The sequence below is a fragment of the Castor canadensis genome, chromosome 1 (assembly GCF_047511655.1).
Source record: "Castor canadensis chromosome 1, mCasCan1.hap1v2, whole genome shotgun sequence".
Classification (NCBI taxonomy): Eukaryota; Metazoa; Chordata; class Mammalia; order Rodentia; family Castoridae; genus Castor; species Castor canadensis.
In genome coordinates this window covers 85566475-85585851 of record NC_133386.1, presented here as the reverse complement: position 1 = coordinate 85585851, position 19377 = coordinate 85566475, and the positions used below count along the sequence as shown (strand labels likewise).

Genomic DNA, 19377 nt, shown 5'->3' with positions numbered 1-19377 from the left:
AAGAACTGGAGCTCTGGTTGGCAAGATCAGGGCATATTCATACAATAGTGACTGGACAGGAGGGTTGTGTCCAGGAGTGGGAAAACAGGAGGAAAACCTGGGGTTTAAACTTTGTCCTGTGGGCAGTGAGAAACCTAGAAGACTTAGGAACATGGGTGGGATATGGTGAGAGTCTTCTAGAAAGACTGAGCAGGGCTATGTACAGCCCAGTTGTGAGGCCAGGAAGAGCCTTGTTGATGGTAGTTGTGCTGGTAGAGAGGAGGGAGCAGAAAAAATATGGGACTTGGTGTTTGAGAAGTGGAGAGAATGAGGGAAAATTCAGAGATAGTAAGTCTGGAAGAATTGTGGTGTCAGCTGGGTGCTGCTGGCTCACATCTGTAATCCTAGCTACTCAGGAGGCAGAGATCAGGAGGATTGTGGTTCGAAGCCATACTGGGGCAAGTGCTTCGTGAGACCCTATGTTGAAAAAAACCCAACACAAAACAGGGCTGGTGGAGTGGCTCAAGTAGTAGAGCACCTGCCTTATAAATGTGAGGCCCTGAGTTCAACCACAGTGCTGCCAAAAAAAAAAAAAAGGAAAGAAAAATAGGGGGTATGAAGCAGTTTGGGTTATAATAACACATATAGATTGAAGTGTTATGGTGAAACTCTCTGTATAGCTATCTTAAGCAAAAAAAAAGTGTCTTGTTCTTTTTTGAACAAAACGTTATTTATTTAAAATTTTTTTTTACACTTGCCTGTAAAAGTCCAACTTTGTAAACATGGCAAGTCAAATCCTCCACAGTCTGGCCCCTATATTCTTCTTTTAATTCATCTCCAGACATCTCTTGCTCTGTATATTTACGATATCACTGTACTTCTCATAATTCCAAATATACAAGAAGCAAAATCCAGAAAAGTTGGTAGACTTACAGTTGCATAGATTAAGTAGTTAACATCATCAGAGATTTGATGAGATATCTCCCTTTTTTCAAAAATGGAGAACAGGCAGGTAAACAGGTCTTGTCTGGGGGTTGATACTAGTGGCAGGGTGGAGGATTTGAAGAAAGGAAATAGGAGGGTGAGTGTAGTGAAAATGTTATCTACACATGTATGTAAATGGAAAAATGAGACCTATTGAAACTATTCCAGTAATAGGCAGGGAAGATAAAGGAAAACGATGGAGGAGGTGAATTCAACCATGATCTATTAATAGTAAGAACTTTTGTAAATGTCAGGACAATATAATAATAATAATAATAATAATAATAATAAAGATTATGGTGTCAGTTAAAAACAGAAAAAGCAAAATGGTTGCTTATTCTTAGATGTGCTGAATTTGAGGTGACTGGGCATCCAAGTAGAAATTTCCTACAGAGAAATGGAACTTTAGAATATTATGAGCTCCAGAGCAAGGTGAGGGTGGGGATTTTAGATTTGGGGTCTAAACACAAATAGATGACAAGTGAAGCCATAGGAATGCTGAGACCTTTGAGGAAGGGTAAAGAATAGACAATTGAATATTTGACCTTGACAATTTCCCACATTTAGAGGGAGTTTAGAGTGGGAAGGTGACCCAAAAGGGACACTGAGGGGAGCATGCAGAAACAGAGGTATGAAGTGAAGGAGGTTGTTGTGGAGCTGGGGAAGATGAGGAAGCCATAGAACTAAAAGGCAGAGACTGTGGGGTCAGACACCTCCTAGAGAAGGGTCAGTGAATCTGGAAAGTAGTTCAGTTTCATGGGAATAGTATGGGAAACTGGATTCAATTGAACTTAAGTCCTTGCTTTTCTTGTTCCCTGTTTTAAAAATATCTTGTTTTGACAATTAGGTCAAGATCACCCATTCTGATGGCAATCGATTGACTCCTGAAGAAAGAAGCAATAATGTAGTAATAGCAGTGACACAGAGGAACAGTACCAGTTCCTGGACCAGGTGGAGCAGTGGAAATCAGGAAACAGACAATGTCCAGACCATAAACTGTACTGTCCCCCAAAATGGGATCTTCAAGATTGAATTCCCAACTCTGGACGATTACAGTGAGCTGCAATTGAAGGTGCCGTCTGCTTCCCATCACTATGTCACTGCAGCACCTTTACAGTTCTACTTTCGGGGTAGCACTCAACCTGTCAGAGCTCAGAGTCCAGAGGAAGTAGACATGTTTTTATCTTTCTTGAAAATAAGAGAAAATGGTAGAAGTAGCATAATGACAGCAAGGAAGGGTTACTCTGAATGTTACCTTTTACCTTGATTTGGAGGAACACAGAAGAACAGCAATATGAAGGTACAGTGAATGTCCTGCAACCCTCATCTAGGTTGACTTTTCAGTCATTTGAAATTCTCTAGGTTATGTTAGCATGGATCCATTCCCATGTTTTAAAGCTAGCAGATTCTTTTTTTATTATAAAATTTTTATTAGTATATATTTGTTATACAGAGGGGGACTCATAGTGACAGTTCTGATTAGGCTTATATTGTACATTGGTTAGATCATCCCCATCCTCTCTCCCTCTCACCTCCCTCCCCGACCCACTTAAAGCAATTGCAAGAGGTTTCTTGGTTCTATTTCATGTAAGTATTTGAAGTCCATCAACCATGTACCCTCACATTCCTTTCCTTCATTCACCCTCCCGTGTCCCGCAAATACCCCCCAACCCTGACACACACTATACCTATTTACAGTCCTGTCTTTATTATTAATATTTAAGTTGATGTTCAAAGGTGTTTTTCTGTTTATCCACGCTGTGGGTGTACTTTATTTTGGTCTGTTCAACCCCTTCCATTTCTCTCTCTTACCTCTTTATCTCCCAACCCCCTTTTCCAGCAGCTTTCAATGCATATCCTTATGTCTTCTACCTTCACAGTGTTATGTCTTACGATATTACTGATGCGCTATCTTTCTATTTTTCTTTCCCTGTTTCCCCGAGTTCCATAGAGTGGTTAACTCTTAGTAACATGTTCTACACATGAGTTTGCATATGATCATGCCAATTTTTGCATATATGCTTACCTTTTGGATCTATCTTCCATGTATGAGAGAAAACGTGCAGCCTTTGTCTTTCTGAGCCTGGCTTACTGGCTTACTTCATGTAACATCATGTCCTCCAGTTGCATCCATTTACTTTCAAACCACATATCATTATTCCTATGGCTGAGGAAAACTCCATTGTGTATATATATCACAATTTCTTGATCCATTCATCATTTGTAGGGCATCTGGGTTGTTTCCATAGCTTGGCTATTGTGAATAGTGCTGCAGTGAACATTGGTGTACAGGTGTCTCTGTTGTATTCTGACTTATGTTCCTTTGGGTAGATGCCTAGGGGTGGTATCACTGGATCATATGGCAGTTCTGTCTTTTTTTTTTTTTTTTTTCTTTTTTTTTCCTTTTTTTTTTTTCCGGTGCTGGGGACCGAACTCAGGGCCTTACACTTGCCAGGCAAGCGCTCTTCCACTGAGCTAAATCTCCAACCCTCAGTTCTGTCTTTTAAAGCTAGCAGATTCTTTACAGTATAAGCTAGAAAATGATGAAGAGCCAATGTCTGGTGAATGAGAAAAACTGAAAGTGATTTCGGCTTTCAGTAATTATTCAGCTAGTAACATCTTTTCTCCAGGTTATTGAAGATGAAAATTTATAGCTTTTCTTTCTTTTTTGTAGGCAGTTCATGGCATGTTTACATCTCCTAGTAAACCATACATCCAGCTAAAAACAAGAGATGAAAATATAAAGGTAATGCCTAAAACTCACTTGATAAGTACAATATAATTAGACTCTCTTGCCCTTGATATGTACATATTAACTACTATTTTTTTTTGTCTAGGTGGATCACCTTTTGCATTGGTGGTTAGTGGCAACAAACAACAGAAGGAATTTAGCTATATGGTAATCTCTTATAGAATATAAGTTTATGATCTATTTTACAATTATCTTAAATGATGTCCACCTTATGCCTACACTTAACTTACTGTTTTTAACATTATATCCTGTGTTTTTTGCACCACAATTAAATATCTTTTTTCTTTCTTCACCTATACATGCATTTTCAATTTAAAATAGATAATTAAAATTTATACTATGTTTAAAATTTAAATTTCTGTTAGATAGACAGCATAGATTCATTATGGAAAATCGTAAAATGTAAGAAAGGGAAAATAATAATTACCACCATGGACAATTTTGCTAATTCAGTTCTCCCAGTGGAGCTTTGTATTCTTCTCAATCACAAATAGGGTTTTTACCAACAGAAAGAAAGGAATGTTTGAAGGACTGGATATGCCAATTACCTTAATCTGAACATTACACATTAAATACGTGTATTGAAATGTTATATTATATCCCATAAGTATGCACAAGTATTATGTGTCATCGAAAATTAAGAACAGAAGAGAAATTAGAATTGAGAATTTAAAAATAATGATTTAAAAAAAAAATCTAATCAGAATTGCTTTACTCTTATCATTTTCTGTTTCCTAGCTTATACTCTGTATTGTCAAGAAGGCTTTTCTAGCTTTCAAAAGGTTTTGAAACTTCTTTAAATCAAGAATTTGTGTATATGCTTAAAATTATGATAAATATAACTTCAATTGAGATCCAAATAGCTTTAGCAAAAAATTAAACTCATCCACTATTTTTTTTAGGTAGTATCCATGGGACAGTTGGTGGCTATTGGCAAACAAAATTCAACAGCCTTCTCTTTAACACTAGAAAATTCTTGGGCTCCATAGGCCTGTATAATAGTGTATTATTATTATTTTTTTATTATTCATATGTGCATACAAGGCTTGGGTCATTTCTCCCCCCTGCCCCCACCCCCTCCCTTACCACCCACTCTGCCCCCTCCCTATCCCCCCCAATACGCAGCAGAAACTATTTTGCCCTTATTTCTAATTTTGTTGCAGAGAGAGTATAAGCAATAATAGAAAGGAACAAGGGTTTTTGCTAGTTGAGATAAGGATAGCTATACAGGGCATTGACTCACATTGATTTCCTGTGCATGGGTGTTACCTTCTAGGTTAATTCTTTTTGATCTAACCTTTTCTCTAGTTCCTGGTCCCCTTTTCCTATTGGCCTCAGTTGCTTTAAGGTATCTGCTTTAGTTTCTCTGCGTTAAGGGCAACAAATGCTAGCTAGTTTTTTAGGGCTTACCTATCCTCACCCCTTCCTTGTGTGCTCTCGCTTTTATCATGTGCTCATAGTCCAATCCCCTTGTTGTGTTTGCCCTTGATCTAATGTCCACATATGAGGGAGAACATACGATTTTTGGTATTTTGGGACAGTCTAACCTCACTCAGAATGATGTTCTCCAATTCCATCCATTTACCAGCGAATGATAACATTTCGTTCTTCTTCATGGCTGCATAAAATTCCATTGTGTATAGATACCACATTTTCTTAAATCATTCGTCAGTGGTGGGGCATCTTGGCTGTTTCCATAACTTGGCTATTGTGAATAGTGCCGCAATAAACATGGATGTGCAGGTGCCTCTGGAGTAACAGTCTTTTGGGTATATCCCCAAGAGTGGTATTGCTGGATCAAATGGTAGATCGATGTCCAGCTTTTTAAGTAGCCTCCAAATTTTTTTCCAGAGTGGTTGTGCTAGTTTACATTCCCACCAACAGTGTAAGAGGGTTCCTTTTTCCCCACATCCTCGCCAACACCTGTCGTTGGTGGCGTTGCTGATGATGGCTATTCTAACAGGGGTGAGGTGGAATCTTAGCGTGGTTTTAATTTGCATTTCCTTTATTGCTAGAGATGGTGAGCATTTTTTCATGTGTTTTCTGGCCATTTGAATTTCTTCTTTTGAGAAACTTCTGTTTAGTTCACTTGCCCATTTCTTTACTGGTTCATTAGTTTTGGGAGAATTTAGTTTTTTAAGTTCCCTATATATTCTGGTTATCAGTCCTTTGTCTGATGTATAGTTGGCAAATATTTTCTCCCACTCTGTGGGTGTTCTTTTCAGCTTAGAGACCATTTCTTTTGATGAATAGAAGCTTTTTAGCTTTATGAGGTCCCATTTATCTATGCTATCTCTTAGTTGCTGTGCTGCTGGGGTTTCATTGAGAAAGTTCTTACCTATACCTACTAACTCCAGAGTATTTCCTACTCTTTCTTGTATCAACTTAAGAGTTTGGGGTCTGATATTAAGATCCTTGATCCATTTTGAGTTAATCTTGGTATAGGGTGATATACATGGATCTAGTTTCAGTTTTTTGCAGACTGCTAACCAGTTTTCCCATCAGTTTTTGTTGAAGAGGCTGCTATTTCTCCATCGTATATTTTTAGCTCCTTTGTCAAAGATAAGTTGGTTATACTTGTGTGGCTTCATATCTGGATCCTCTATTCTGTTCCACTGGTCTTCATGTCTGTTTTTGTGCCAGTACCATGCTGTTTTTATTGTTATTGCTTTGTAATATAGTTTGAAGTCAGGTATTGTGATACTTTCTGCATTGTTCTTTTGACTGAGTATTGCCTTGGCTATTCGTGGCCTCTTGTGTTTCCATATAAATTTAATGGTAGATTTTTCAATCTCTTTAATGAATGTCATTGGAATTTTAATGGGAATTGCATTAAACATGTAGATTACTTTTGGGAGTATCGACATTTTTACCATGTTGATTCTACCAATCCATGAGCATGGGAGATCTCTCCACTTTCTATAGTCTTCCTCAATCTCTTTCTTCAGAAGTGTATAGTTTTCCTTGTAGAGGTCTTTCACATCTTTTCTTAGGTTTACACCTAGGTATTTGACTTTTTTGAGGCTATTGTAAATGGAATTGTTTTCATACATTCTTTTTCCGTTTGCTCATTGTTAGTGTATAGAAATGCTAATGATTTTTCTATGTTGATTTTATACCCTGCTACCTTGCTATAGCTATTGATGATGTCTAGAAGCTTCTGAGGAGAGGTTTTTGGGTCTTGGAGGTATAGGATCATGTCATCTGCAAATAGGGATATTTTGACAGTTTCTTTACCTATTTGTATTCCTTTTATTCCTTCTTCTTGCCTAATTGCTCTGGCTAGGAATTCTAGTACTATGTTGAATAGGAGTGGAGATAGTGGGCATCCTTGTCTGGTTCCTGATTTTAGAGGGAATGGTTTTAATTTTTCTCCATTAAGTATAATGCTGGCTGTAGGTTTGTCATATATAGCTTTTATAATGTTGAGGAACTTTCCTTCTATTCCTAGTTTTCTTAGAGCTTTTATCATGAAATGATGTTGGATCTTATCAAAGGCTTTTTCTGCATCTATTGAGATGATCAAGTGGTTTTTGTCTTTGCTTCTGTTACTGTGGTTTATTACATTTATTGATTTTCGTATGTTGAACCACCCCTGCATCCCTGGGATGAAGCCTACCTGGTCGTGGTGAATAATCTTTTTGATGTGTTGCTGAATTCGGTTTGCCATTATTTTGTTGATTATTTTTGCGTCAATGTTCATTAAGGAGATTGGCCTATAGTTCTCCTTTTTGGAGGTGTCTTTGCCTGGTTTTGGGATAAGTGTAATAATGGCTTCATAAAATGTGTTTGGCAGTTTTCCTTCCTTTTCAATTTCATGGAACAGTTTAAGGAGGGTTGGTATCAGTTCTTCTTTAAAGGTCTGATAGAATTCAGCAGGGAATCCATCTGGTCCTGGACTTTTCTTTTTGGGGAGACTCTTGATTGCTGCTTCAATTTCATTTTGTGTTATAGGTCTATTCAGGTGATTAATTTCCTCTTGGTTCAGTTTTGGATGATCATATGTATCTAGAAATCTGTCCATTTCTTTTAGATTTTCAAATTTATTTGAATATAGGTTCTCAAAGTAGTCTCTGATGATTTCCTGGACTTCCATGGTGTTTGTTGTTATCTCCCCTTTTGCATTCCTAATTCTACTAATTTGGGTTTTTTCTCTCCTCATTTTAGTCAGGTTTGCCAGGGGTCTATCGATCTTGTTTATTTTTTCAAAGAACCAACTTTTTGTTTCATTAATTCTTTGTATGGTTTTTTTGGTTTCTATTTTGTTGATTTCAGCTCTTATTTTTATTATTTCTCTCCTTCTATTTGTTTTGGGATTTGCTTGTTCTTGTTTTTCTAGGAGTTTGAGATGTATCATTAGGTCATTGATTTGGGATCTTTCAATCTTTTTAATATATGCACTCATGGCTATAAACTTTCCTCTCAAGACTGCCTTAGCTGTGTCCCATAGGTTCCGGTAGGTTGTGTTTTCATTTTCATTGACTTCCAGGAACTTTTTAATTTCCTGTTTTATTGCATCGATGATCCACTCTTCATTAAATAATGAGTTATTTAGTTTCCAGCTGTTTGCATGTTTTTTGTCTTTACTTTTGTTGTTGAGTTCTACTTTTACTGCATTGTGGTCAGATAGTATGCACGGTATTATTTCTACTTTCTTATATTTGCTGAGGCTTGCTTTGCGCCCTAGGATATGATCTATTTTGGAGAAGGTTCCATGGGCTGCTGAGAAGAATGTATATTGTGTAGAGGTTGGATGAAATGTTCTGTAGACATCTACTAGGTCCACTTGATCTATTGCATATTTTAGATCTTGGATTTCTTTATTGAGTTTTTGTTTGGATGACCTATCTGTTGATGATAATGGAGTGTTAAAGTCTCCCACAACCACTGTGTTGGCCTTTATATATGCTTTTAGGTCTTTCAGGGTATGTTTGATGAAATTGGGTGCATTGACATTGGGTGCGTACAGATTGATGATTATTATTTCCTTTTGGTCTATTTCCCCTTTTATTAGTATGGAATGTCCTTCTTTATCTCGTTTGATCAACGTAGGTTTGAAGTCTACTTTGTCAGAGATAAGTATTGCTACTCCTGCTTGTTTTCGGGGGCCATGGCTTGGTAAATCTTCTTCCAGCCTTTCATCCTAAGCATATGCTTATTTCTGTCGGTGAGATGAGTCTCCTGTAAGCAACAAATTGTTGGATCTTCTTTTTTAATCCATTTTGTCAGACGGTGTCTTTTGATGGGTGAATTAAGTCCATTAACATTAAGCGTTAGTACTGATAGGTATGTGGTGATTCCTGCCATTTAGTTATCTTAGTTGTTTGAAGGTTTGATTGTGTGTACCTAACTTGATGTTACTCTCTACTGGATTGGCCTTCCGTTTTGTTTTGCAGTTCTGTTTCGTTCTTTTTTCTGAGGTTTTCCATATCCTGGCAGTTTTCTTCTTTATTGTTGTCTATTTTTGTCCTGAGTTCATTTATCCATTTATTCATTGTGTTCTCTCTTTCACTTTGGTGTTTATACAGTGCTTCTATGGTTTCCTTTATTTCTTCTTTTGCTTTTTCAAATTCTCTATTTTTATTGTCTTGGAATTTCTTGAGTGTCTCCTGTACATTTTGGTTGACCCTATCCAGTATCATCTGTATAAAATTCTCATTGAGTACTTGTAGTATGTCTTCTTTTAAATTATTCTTGTGGGCTTCATTGGGTCATTTGGCATAGTTTATCTTCATTTTGTTGGAGTCTGGATCTGAGTTTCTGTTCTCTTCATTCCCCTCTGGTTCCTGTACTAATTTTTTGCTGTGGGGAAACTGGTTTCCCTGTTTTTTCTGTCTTCCCGTCATTGTCCTTGGTGTTGTTACTGTCCCTGTACTGTGTGTAATTAAGTATTTTCTAGCTTGTAATAATAACAATGGTAATATTTAGAATGGAAGAGTGAGCTGAGATGGAAAGCAAGAAGTTAAAGAAAAGGGGAAAACAAATATACAGACAAGAGGGAGAAAGCAGAACAAGGTATCAGACAAGAGAATTTCAAAGGTATAAACAGGGAGTGTTAGTGTACTAATCGACAGTAAGCTGAACAGACATTAGAGAGACAGAGAGAGGGTTGAAAATCAAAGATAAAAAAATAAAAAATAAGTAAATGAAAGTAATATCTATATATAAAAATGAATTAAAATAAAATGGAAAATAGAAAATTAAAAAAAAAAAAACCAAAAAACTTCCAAGTTCATATGCAATGCAGTTTCAGTCTTAATAATTTGGGTGTCTGTCTCAATCTCCAGTCCTGGAGTTGGTGCCTCAGATGTTGTTCTGTAGTTGTCTCATCAAAGGGTATGCATAAAGTAGAACAAAACTACACACACACACACACACACACACACACACACACACACACACACACACACAAAGCGCCACCAAGTGTCCCCAGTTCAAATGCAATACAATTTCAGTAAGTTTTTCGGCTTGCAGGTGTAATTCAGTTGTTCTCTCATCAAAGGTAGGGAGAAAAAGAAAAAAAGCGTCTGGAGACAGTTCTGAGAGTGGTATCTGCAACTGTGGCTTGCCTGCCTGCTGCTCTCAGCCTGTAGCTGGCGGCATTATTTATGCAGATCTCTGGGGTGAGCTAGCACTCACCTGGTCCCACAGGCTTTGTTTGCTCAGAGTTCTCCTGTGCGGGAGCCTCTGCTACAGGCTTTCCCCTTTCCAAGCACTGGGAAAGGTGACACTGCCCCGTGTTGTCAGGCCTGCGTATTTATTTACAGTTCATTTGGGAGCCCCTCTCCTCTGGAGTTTTCCTCCCACTGCCACTTTCAGCAGCTTTCCTGCTCCTGCTTATTGTGCGGTGCTGCTGCTCCTGCCGGCCGCCATGTTTGTTTACAGTTCACGTGGGAAGTGGGTCTTCCCTCCTCTCACAAGCTTCCCTGCTCCTGGTTGCTGGGCGCCCGCCCGGCTTGTTTATTTACAGTCCCGGGTAGGATTCCCTTCCCCCAATCTTCAGCGCTCAGGGCTCCCCACCCTCTTTCCAGCGTGTCTTAACTGTTCTTATTGCTTATTACTCAGTTTCTCTTTTTTTTTTTCCCGGGTGGAGGTCAGTCTGTCCAGGGGGCTATGCTGCTCTGGCCCAGGCTTGTCTGTGGGGCTACCGCAGTACCGCGAAGCTCACCTGGTCCGCGTCTTCCCAAGCTGTATGGGCGCCGGCCACTGGCGGCCCCGGGGGCCCTCCTCGTTTCTCCATTTAACGTGAAGTGGAGATTCTCTGCACCGGCTGGAGATGTGGAGGGGTCAAAGTTATGCCTTTTCTCGGTGATTATGCCTGCAAAGTGTGTCTCCAGCGTCTCTCCAAGATTTCACTATAGGAGGGTCGCTTTCTGCTTCCTACCTCTAGCTGCCATCTTGGAATCTCCTGTGGTCAAATCTTGTTATGAAGTATTGGTCATATATATTCTTCTAAGAGATTTTTATAGTACTTGCTTTTATGATTAGGTGTTTGTTTCATTATGACCTAATTTTTGTATAATATGTTGGGCAAGAGTCCAATTTCACTATTACTTATGGATATTCACTTTGTCTAGAGCTATTTTTCTTTTTGTTCTTTTTATTTTTATTGATTATTGTTATACTGGGGGAACATTGTCACATTTATAAAAGTTTTACAATATGTCATAGTTAAACCAACCCACTCCATCATTGTCCTTTATTCCCTCTCCCTCTCTTCCTGGAGGAATATTATCCATTTACATGCACTTGTACACAATATTTCCACCACATTCACCCTCCTCCACCCTTTCCTTACATCTACCCCTAGTGGTACCAACCCCCAAGAAAAGACCTGTTTTGCCATCCTATTCTCCATTTTGTTTTTTTTAAAAAAAGAAAAACCTGACATTTTCCCCTTTTTTTATTGCTGTGCTAGGTGGGGGTACATTGTAGCATTTACAATGGTCCTTACAATGTATCAAACATATCCTACTTAAATTCATCCCCTCCACTACTCTTCTTCTTACCCCTCTCCCCTGATTCCTGGAATAGTTTCAACAGGTATCATTTTTTCATTTACATACATGTATACACATTATTTGAACCATATTCATCCTCCCGCCCCTTTCCCTTCCACCTCACCAACCCCCACCACTGTTAACACCCTCCTCCACTGCATCACCTGTTCTGCCCCTGTTCTCTGATTTTGTAGAAGAGAAAATATAAACTATAAAAATCATGTATTTGCTAGCTTGAAATAAAGATAGCTACACAAGGAATTTCTTTGTGTTGTTTTGGTGCCTATATTTATTACAACCCAAATTGATTCATTTCTTTTAGTCCTATTCACTCCTCCCTAGTTCCCTTCCCATGTTGGTCCCAGTCATTTTAAGATTTCTATATTCATTCCTGTGCAGTGAGCATATCAACCACATTCAAGTTTTTATCTTCCCTTCCTTGTCCTTTCTCTCCCTTGCAAGCATCCTGACACTGTTTCTGATCTTACATGAAAAGCTTTCAGTGTTTCATCATTGGTTATTGTGTTTGCTCTAGACTTTGAGATTTCCTTCTATTATGTGGAAGTATTTGTTGGATTCTTTTTATCATGAATATGTGTTCAATCGTGTCCAATAGATTTTTTCTCATCAATTGAGATGATTCCACTAATGTTATGTATTTCATGGGTCAATTTTTGTATTTGTAATCATTCTTGAATTAGAGGTATAACTCCCATTTGGTCAGGGAACTTCACTAGTTTGCTAAGTATTATTTCATAATATTTATAAGGAAATACCTAAAAAATGGAACAAAACTTAGGAACATACAAAATACCCAAATTTATGAGTCATAGAGAAACAGTTTTCAATTTTATTCTCCAGTGTATCTTTCTCTGGATTTAGTATCCTAACATTGGATGGTAAAAATTTCTTCTTGCTCAAGTTTTTAGAAAACTGATATTAATTATTCATTCATTAGATTCAAGACTGAAGTGAGGAGGTCAATTTTTTTGTTGCTCAGGGGAGAGTCTTTATTAACATTTTAGTCTCCTTAAGTTTTATGGGTCTATTGAGATTTTCTATTTCTTTGTGACTCTTTTGGGAGAACTTGCGGCTTTAATAAGTTGATCATTTTAGTTAGATTCCCAAATTTGTTAGTGGACAAGTATTATTTCGTAGTTTTATTTCTGATTTGTATAATCTTAGTCTTCCACTTTCATTCTCAATAAATCTAGCTAAAGATTTACCAATTTTGTTGATATTTTCAGTGAGCCAGATAGTGGTTTTATTGATTTTCTCAGTTGCTTTTCTACTATCTATTGTATTTGTGCTCCAATTTTTATTATATCTGTCTGTCTACTAGCTTTGCATTTAGTTTGTTATGCTTTTGTAGTTCCTTAAGTTACAAAGTTAGCTTGATGAATTAGGGTTTTTTAACATAACCATTTAAAGTTATGAACTTTCCTCTTTATACTCTTGTGTGACTGAAATTTTGGAATGTTATATATTTTTATTGGCTTCATTTTTAATTTTCAAATTATCCTTCAGAATTATTCTTTTATTTATTGGTTGCTTAAGAATGTATTATTTAATTTTTTAAAATTTGTGAATTGGTATTGATTTCTAGCTTTGTGTTGTGGTGGTTGCAGTAGGTTCTTTGTACAATATCTATCTTTTCAGTTTACTGAGTATTAAATTATGTTATAATATATTGTCAATCCTTGATAATGGCTCATGTGATGCAGATAGTATATTCTACTTTACTTATGCATTTATTCTTAACTTTTCACAAGGCTTCCTTTAGTTCTTTGAATATTTTCAGGATGATTGTCTTAAAGTTATGGTACACATGCCATCAGGTTTTCTCATGGTTTTGTTGGTTTATTTATTAATTTTGAACAAACCAATTTTTTTCTTTATATTTTGTGAATTTTTTTGAAAACTAGTATGTGTATATCTGTGTGTGTGTATGTGTATGCTTGTGCATGTGAGTGTGTGTGTGTCTGTGTGTGACTGCATGTGTGTTTGTTGGCTTGTGTGTGTGTGTTGGCTTGTGTGTGTTCATGTGTGTCTGAGTGTTGTAGTTGGTGTGAGTGTGTCTGAGTGTGTTTATGTGGGTATTTGTGTGTGTGTTTGTATGAGTGTGGGTATGTGTGTGAGTGTGTTTGTATGTGTGAATGAGCATGTAGGAGTGTGTGAGTGAGTGTGTATGGATGTGTGTGAGTGTGTGAGTGTGTATGAGTGAGTGTGTGAATGTGTATATGAGTGTGTGTGTTTATGTGTGAGAGTATATGAGTGTGTGGGTGTGTGTCAGTGTGTGTGAGTGCATGTGAGAGTGTGTATGTGTGTGATTGTGTGTAGGTGTGTGTGACTGTGTGACTGTGTCTGTGTTTGTGTCTGTGTGTGTGACTGTGCATGTGTTTGTGCGTGAGTGTTTCTGTGAGTGAGTGTATGTGTGTGTGTGTAAGTAGTGTTTGTGTGTATGAGTGTGTGTATGTGCCTATGTGTGTGAGTGTGTGTGACTGAGTAAAGAGACTGTTGCTTGTGTGTGTGAGTGTGTGTGCGTATGTATGTGTGTGACTGTATGCGTGTGAGTGTGAGAGTGTGTGTATATGGTTGTATGAGTGTGTGTAACTAGTGTTTGTGTGTCTGTGTGTGTGTATGTGCCTATGTGTGTGAGTGTGTATGACTGAGGGTAAGAGACTGTGTTTGTGTGTGTGACTGTGTGTGTTTGTGTGAGTGGATTATTTGTTCTTTTGCTGTTTAGTTTTTTTAGTTCTTTGTATATTCTGGATAATATTCCTAATGAATAGCTGCCAAAGATTTTTCTCCCATTCTTGATTCTGGTAATTGTTTCTTTTGGTGTGCAGAAACTTTTAAATTTGATGCAGTCTTATTTTTGTCAATTCTTGCTCTTATTTCCTGGACATTTTGTTGTATTCAGAAAACAGTTATCTATGCTTATATTTTGCAGAGTGTTCCTTACATTGTCTTGTAGGAATTTCAATGTGTCAAGTCTTATATTAAGATATTTGATCTAAAGCCAGGTACTGGTGGCTCACGCCTGTAATCCTAACCACTCAGGAGGTAGAGATCAGGAAGATTGCAGTTGAAAGCCAGCCCAAGTGAATAGTTCATGAGACCCTACCTCAAAAAATCCTGTCACAAAAGATTGGACTGGTGGAGTGGCTTAAGGTGAGGACCCCGAATTCAAGCCCCATTACCGCAAAAAAAAAAAAAGGTATTTGGTCTATTTGGAGTTGATTTTTGTGTAGGAAAAGTGATAGGGGTCAAATTTCAGTCTTCTGTGACTTTTCATAACAACATTTGTTGAAGAATCTGTCTTTTTTCTCCACTGTATGTTTTTGGCTTTTATCAAAGATCAGAAAGATGTAACTGTGTTGTTCTATTACTGGGTCTTCTGCACCATTGGTTTTTGTGTTTGGTTTTGTGTCAGTACCATTCTCTTTTTGTTGCTACTATTCTAGAGTAAGTGAAGTCTATTATTATGATACTTCCAGCATTGCTGTTTTTGCTCAGAATTACTTTTGCAATTCAGATTCTTTTATGCTTCCATATGAATTTTATGATTGATTTTTCTGTCTCTGAAAAGAATGACATTGGAATTTTGATGGGCATTGCATTAAATCTCTAGAATGCTTTTGTTAGTAAAACCACTGTTGCAATATTAATTCTATTCAATCTATGAACATAGGAAATCTTTGCATCTTCTGGTGTCTTAGTTAAGTACTTTCTTCAAGGTTTTGCAGTTTTCCTTGAATAGGTCCTTAGTTAAGTTTATTCACAGTTTTTTTTCTTTTTCTGAAGGATAAGAATGGAATTGCTTTGCAGATTTCTTTCTTAGTCTGTTCATTGTTGGTATATAGAAATGTTGCTGATTTTTTCATGTTGAGTTAATTTCCTGCTACATGGCTGAAAGTCTTTACCAGATCTAGGAGTTTTGAGGGAAGTCTTTCAAGTATAGAATCATATCATCTGCTAATAGGGATAATTTGATTTCCTCCTTCCATATTTGAATCTATTTTATTTCTTTCTCTTGCCTTATTTCTGTGCTTCAAATTCCAATCTATACTGAGTGAGATGGCAAAGTAGACCCTTTTGTCTTGTTCCTGACTTTAAAATAGAATTAACCTAGAAGGTAACACACACGCACAGGAAATTAATGTGAGTCAACTTCCTGTATAGCTATCCTTATCTCAACCAGCAAAAACCCTTGTTCCTTCCTGTTATTGCTTATACTCTCTGTACAACAAAATTAGAAATAAGAGCAAAATAGTTTCTGCTGGGTATTGAGGGGGTGGGGGAGAGAAGGAGGGGGCAGAGTGGGTGGTAAGGGAGGGGGTGAGGGCAGGGAGGAGAAATGACTCAAGCCTTGTATGCACATATGAATAATAAAATTAAAAAAAATAATAAAATTATTTCAGTTTTTTCCCATTTAATATGATATTGGCTTGTCATATATAACTTTCATGATTTAGATGTACTTCCCTCTATTTCTAGTTTATTCAGAACTTGTATCTTAAAAGGATTCTGAATTTTGTCAAGGCTTTTCATGCATCAATTGATGTGATCATGTGATTTTTCTTGATTCTACATGTATGCTGTATCACATTTATTGATTTCTGTATGTTAAATCATCTGTACATCCCTAGAATGAAACCAATTTTATCATGGTGTATGATCTTTTTTATGTGTTATTTAACTAAGTTTGCAAGTATTTTATTGAGAATTTTTATGTCTATGTTCATTTAAAAATACTGGCCTATAATTTCCCTTTTTTAAATTGGTGTGTCCTCTGGTTTTGGAATGAGTGTAATACTGGCTTCATGGAGTAGGTTTGGTAGTGTTACTTCCCTTTCAATTTCATGGAAAAGTTTGAGGAGTATTGGTGTTAATCTGTCTGGTCCTGGCTCAACTTTGTTTAAAGAATTTATTACTGCTTCAATCTCATTGCTTTTTGTATGACTATTATAGTGACTTATACCTCTGTTGAATTTTGCTAGGTCAAATGTATTTAGAAATTTATTCATTTCTTCTAGGTTGTCTAGTGTATTTGACTATAGGTTTTTGAAGTATTCCCTCATGATCCTCTGGATTTTATTGATATTTGTTGCAATATCCTCCTTTCCATCTCTAATTGTATTAATTTGTCTCTTTTTCCTCCTCTTTCTAGTCAGATTGGCTAAAGGTTTCCTAATGATATTTATCTTTTCTAAGAATCTACTTTTTGTTTTATTAATTGTTTGTAGTTTTTGGTCTTTATTTCATTAATTTCTGCCCTCATTTTTATTATTTCCTTCAATGTTCTGTTTTGGGGGATTGACTTGCTCTTGTTTATCTAGGCACTTGAGGACAATAACTAGGCAACTCATTTGAGAACTCTGTATGCATACCTTCATATCTATAAGTTTTTCCCTCAGCACTGCTGTTTCTATATTCTGCAGATTCTGGTGGTTTTGTTTTCATTTTCAGTAGACCCTAGGGGATTTTGGATTTGCTCCCTTACTTCTTTCATGACCTACTGGTCATTCAACAAAATGTTGTTTATTCTCCATGGGTTTGATTATTTTCTGTAATTTTACACTGTTAAGTTCTAGTTTTATTCCATTATGATCTGATAGAATATAAGGATTTATTTCTACTTATATTTACTAAGACTTGCTTTGTGTCTTAAAATATGATCTATTTTGGAGAAAGTGTTGTAGGATGCTGAGAAAAAATGCATATTATGCAGCTGCTGGAGGAGATATTCTGTAATATCTGTTAACTCCATTTGGTTTATAATGTCACTTAATTCTGAGGTTTTTTTGCTGATTTTTGATCTGGATGATCCATCTATTAGTGATAGTAGGAATTGAGATCTTCCACTATCATTGTATTGGGCTCTATCTGTGATGCTTAAGTCTAGTAGTGTTTATTTAATGAAGCTGGGTTCACCAACATTTGGAATGTATATATTAACACTTGCTGTTTCCTCTTGATGTAGCATTCCCTTTATTAATATGAAGTGGCCTTTTTTTTTTTTGGTCTCTTCTGATGAATTTTGACATGAGAATAGCTATTTTCGACTGCTTTCAGGATCCATTTCCTCAGAAAATGTTTTTCCCCTCTTTCATCCTAAGCCAGCATAGGCAACAAAAGGTAGTGGCTTGCTTTTAAATCCAGTTCACCATTCTATATCTTTTGTTTGGGGAATTGAGAACATGAACATTCTGTGCTAATATGAAATGTGTGTAGTAATTTTTTCCATGTTGTTGCACCGTATGATTCTTTTCTACTCTTCATTTTATTGTCTACTGATCTGGTGAGATTTATTGCTATCTATATAGTTTTTCCATTTTTTATTATAAATTTTTATTAGAATATATTTGTTATACAGGGAGGGGATTCATAGTGGCAATTCTGATTAGGCTTTTATTGTACATTACTTAGATGATTCTCATCATCTCTCCCTCTCAACTCCCTTCCACCTCACTTAGAGCAATTACAAGAGGTTTCTTTGTTCTATTTCATATAAGTATATTAAATTCATCAAACATAAACCCTCTCCTTAATCTCCTTCATTGATATCTATATTTTTATGGCTATATTTATCTTCATCTTCTCTTTTGAATTGCTGGTTTGGTGGTAATAAGTTACTTTAGTTTATGTTTATCATGGAAGGCTTTTATTTCTCCTGCAATTATGACTAATAGCTTTGCTAGGTAGTGTAATCTAGGTTTGAAGCTATTTCCTTTCAGAAGTTCAAATACCTCAGTCCATGCCCTCCTTACTTTTAAGGTTCTTTTGAGAAATTTGCTATTATTCTAGTGGGTTTGCTTTGTAAGTGATTTGATGCTTCTCGCTTGCAGCTTGTTACATTCTTTATTTTTGCTTGTGCTTAATGTTTTAGCTATAATATGCCAAGAAGTAGTTCTATTACAGTCTTGTCTGTTTGGAGTTCTAAAGGATTCCTATACCTGGGTGGGCAACTCTTCCAAGATGTGGCAAATTTTTTGCTCTTATTTTATTGAATGTATTTTCCATGCCTTCAGCTTGCACTACTTCTCCTTCTCTAATGTCCATAATGCATAGGTTTGATCTTTTAAGGCAGTTTCAGAGTTTTTGCATATTCCATCTGCATTTGTTTATCCTTTTTTCTTTATCTTCATATGATTTTTCTATTACATGTACTTCATCATCAAGCCCTGATATTCTGTTTTCCATTTAACTCAATCTGTTGGAGAGGCTTTCAAATGAATTTTTTAATTTGACTTAAGGAGATTTTCAGTTCCAGACCTTCAATTTTATTTTTTTCAGTCTTCTTCAATATTTATTGAATTCCCCTTTAGTGTTGAGCACTATCTTCCTTATTTTATTTAGCTATTTATTTGTACCCTCCTTGAGTTTATTCAGCTGCTTAGTAGTATCTTTTTTGAGTTCATTTATTTAATTGTATTCTCTTTGAATTCATTTAGCTGTTTATTCATATTCTCTTTGATTTTGATGAGGTGTTTAAGTCTGTCTTCTTTTGTCTCATTAATTGTTTTTATCATCATACTTTTGAGCTCAGAAATCAAGTTTTCATCCCCCTCACTATCAATCAGACCAAGTTGCATGATTGTTGATCTTTTGAGTTGTCATATTACATTTGTTGTTCATATTTCTTGTGCTTCTATTTCT

General features: G+C 36.5%; 1 long non-coding RNA gene across 1 annotated transcript in view; it reads left to right on the top strand.

The window, feature by feature from the left end:
- The window catches only part of LOC109676122 (uncharacterized), a 56131-nt gene that overhangs the window by 11443 nt on the left and 25311 nt on the right, over positions 1-19377 (top strand). The window contains exons 4-6 of the long non-coding RNA XR_012445420.1: positions 1811-2035; positions 3638-3709; positions 3801-3862. This is a non-coding gene — a long non-coding RNA (uncharacterized lncRNA). The remainder of the gene's footprint in view (positions 1-1810; positions 2036-3637; positions 3710-3800; positions 3863-19377) is intronic.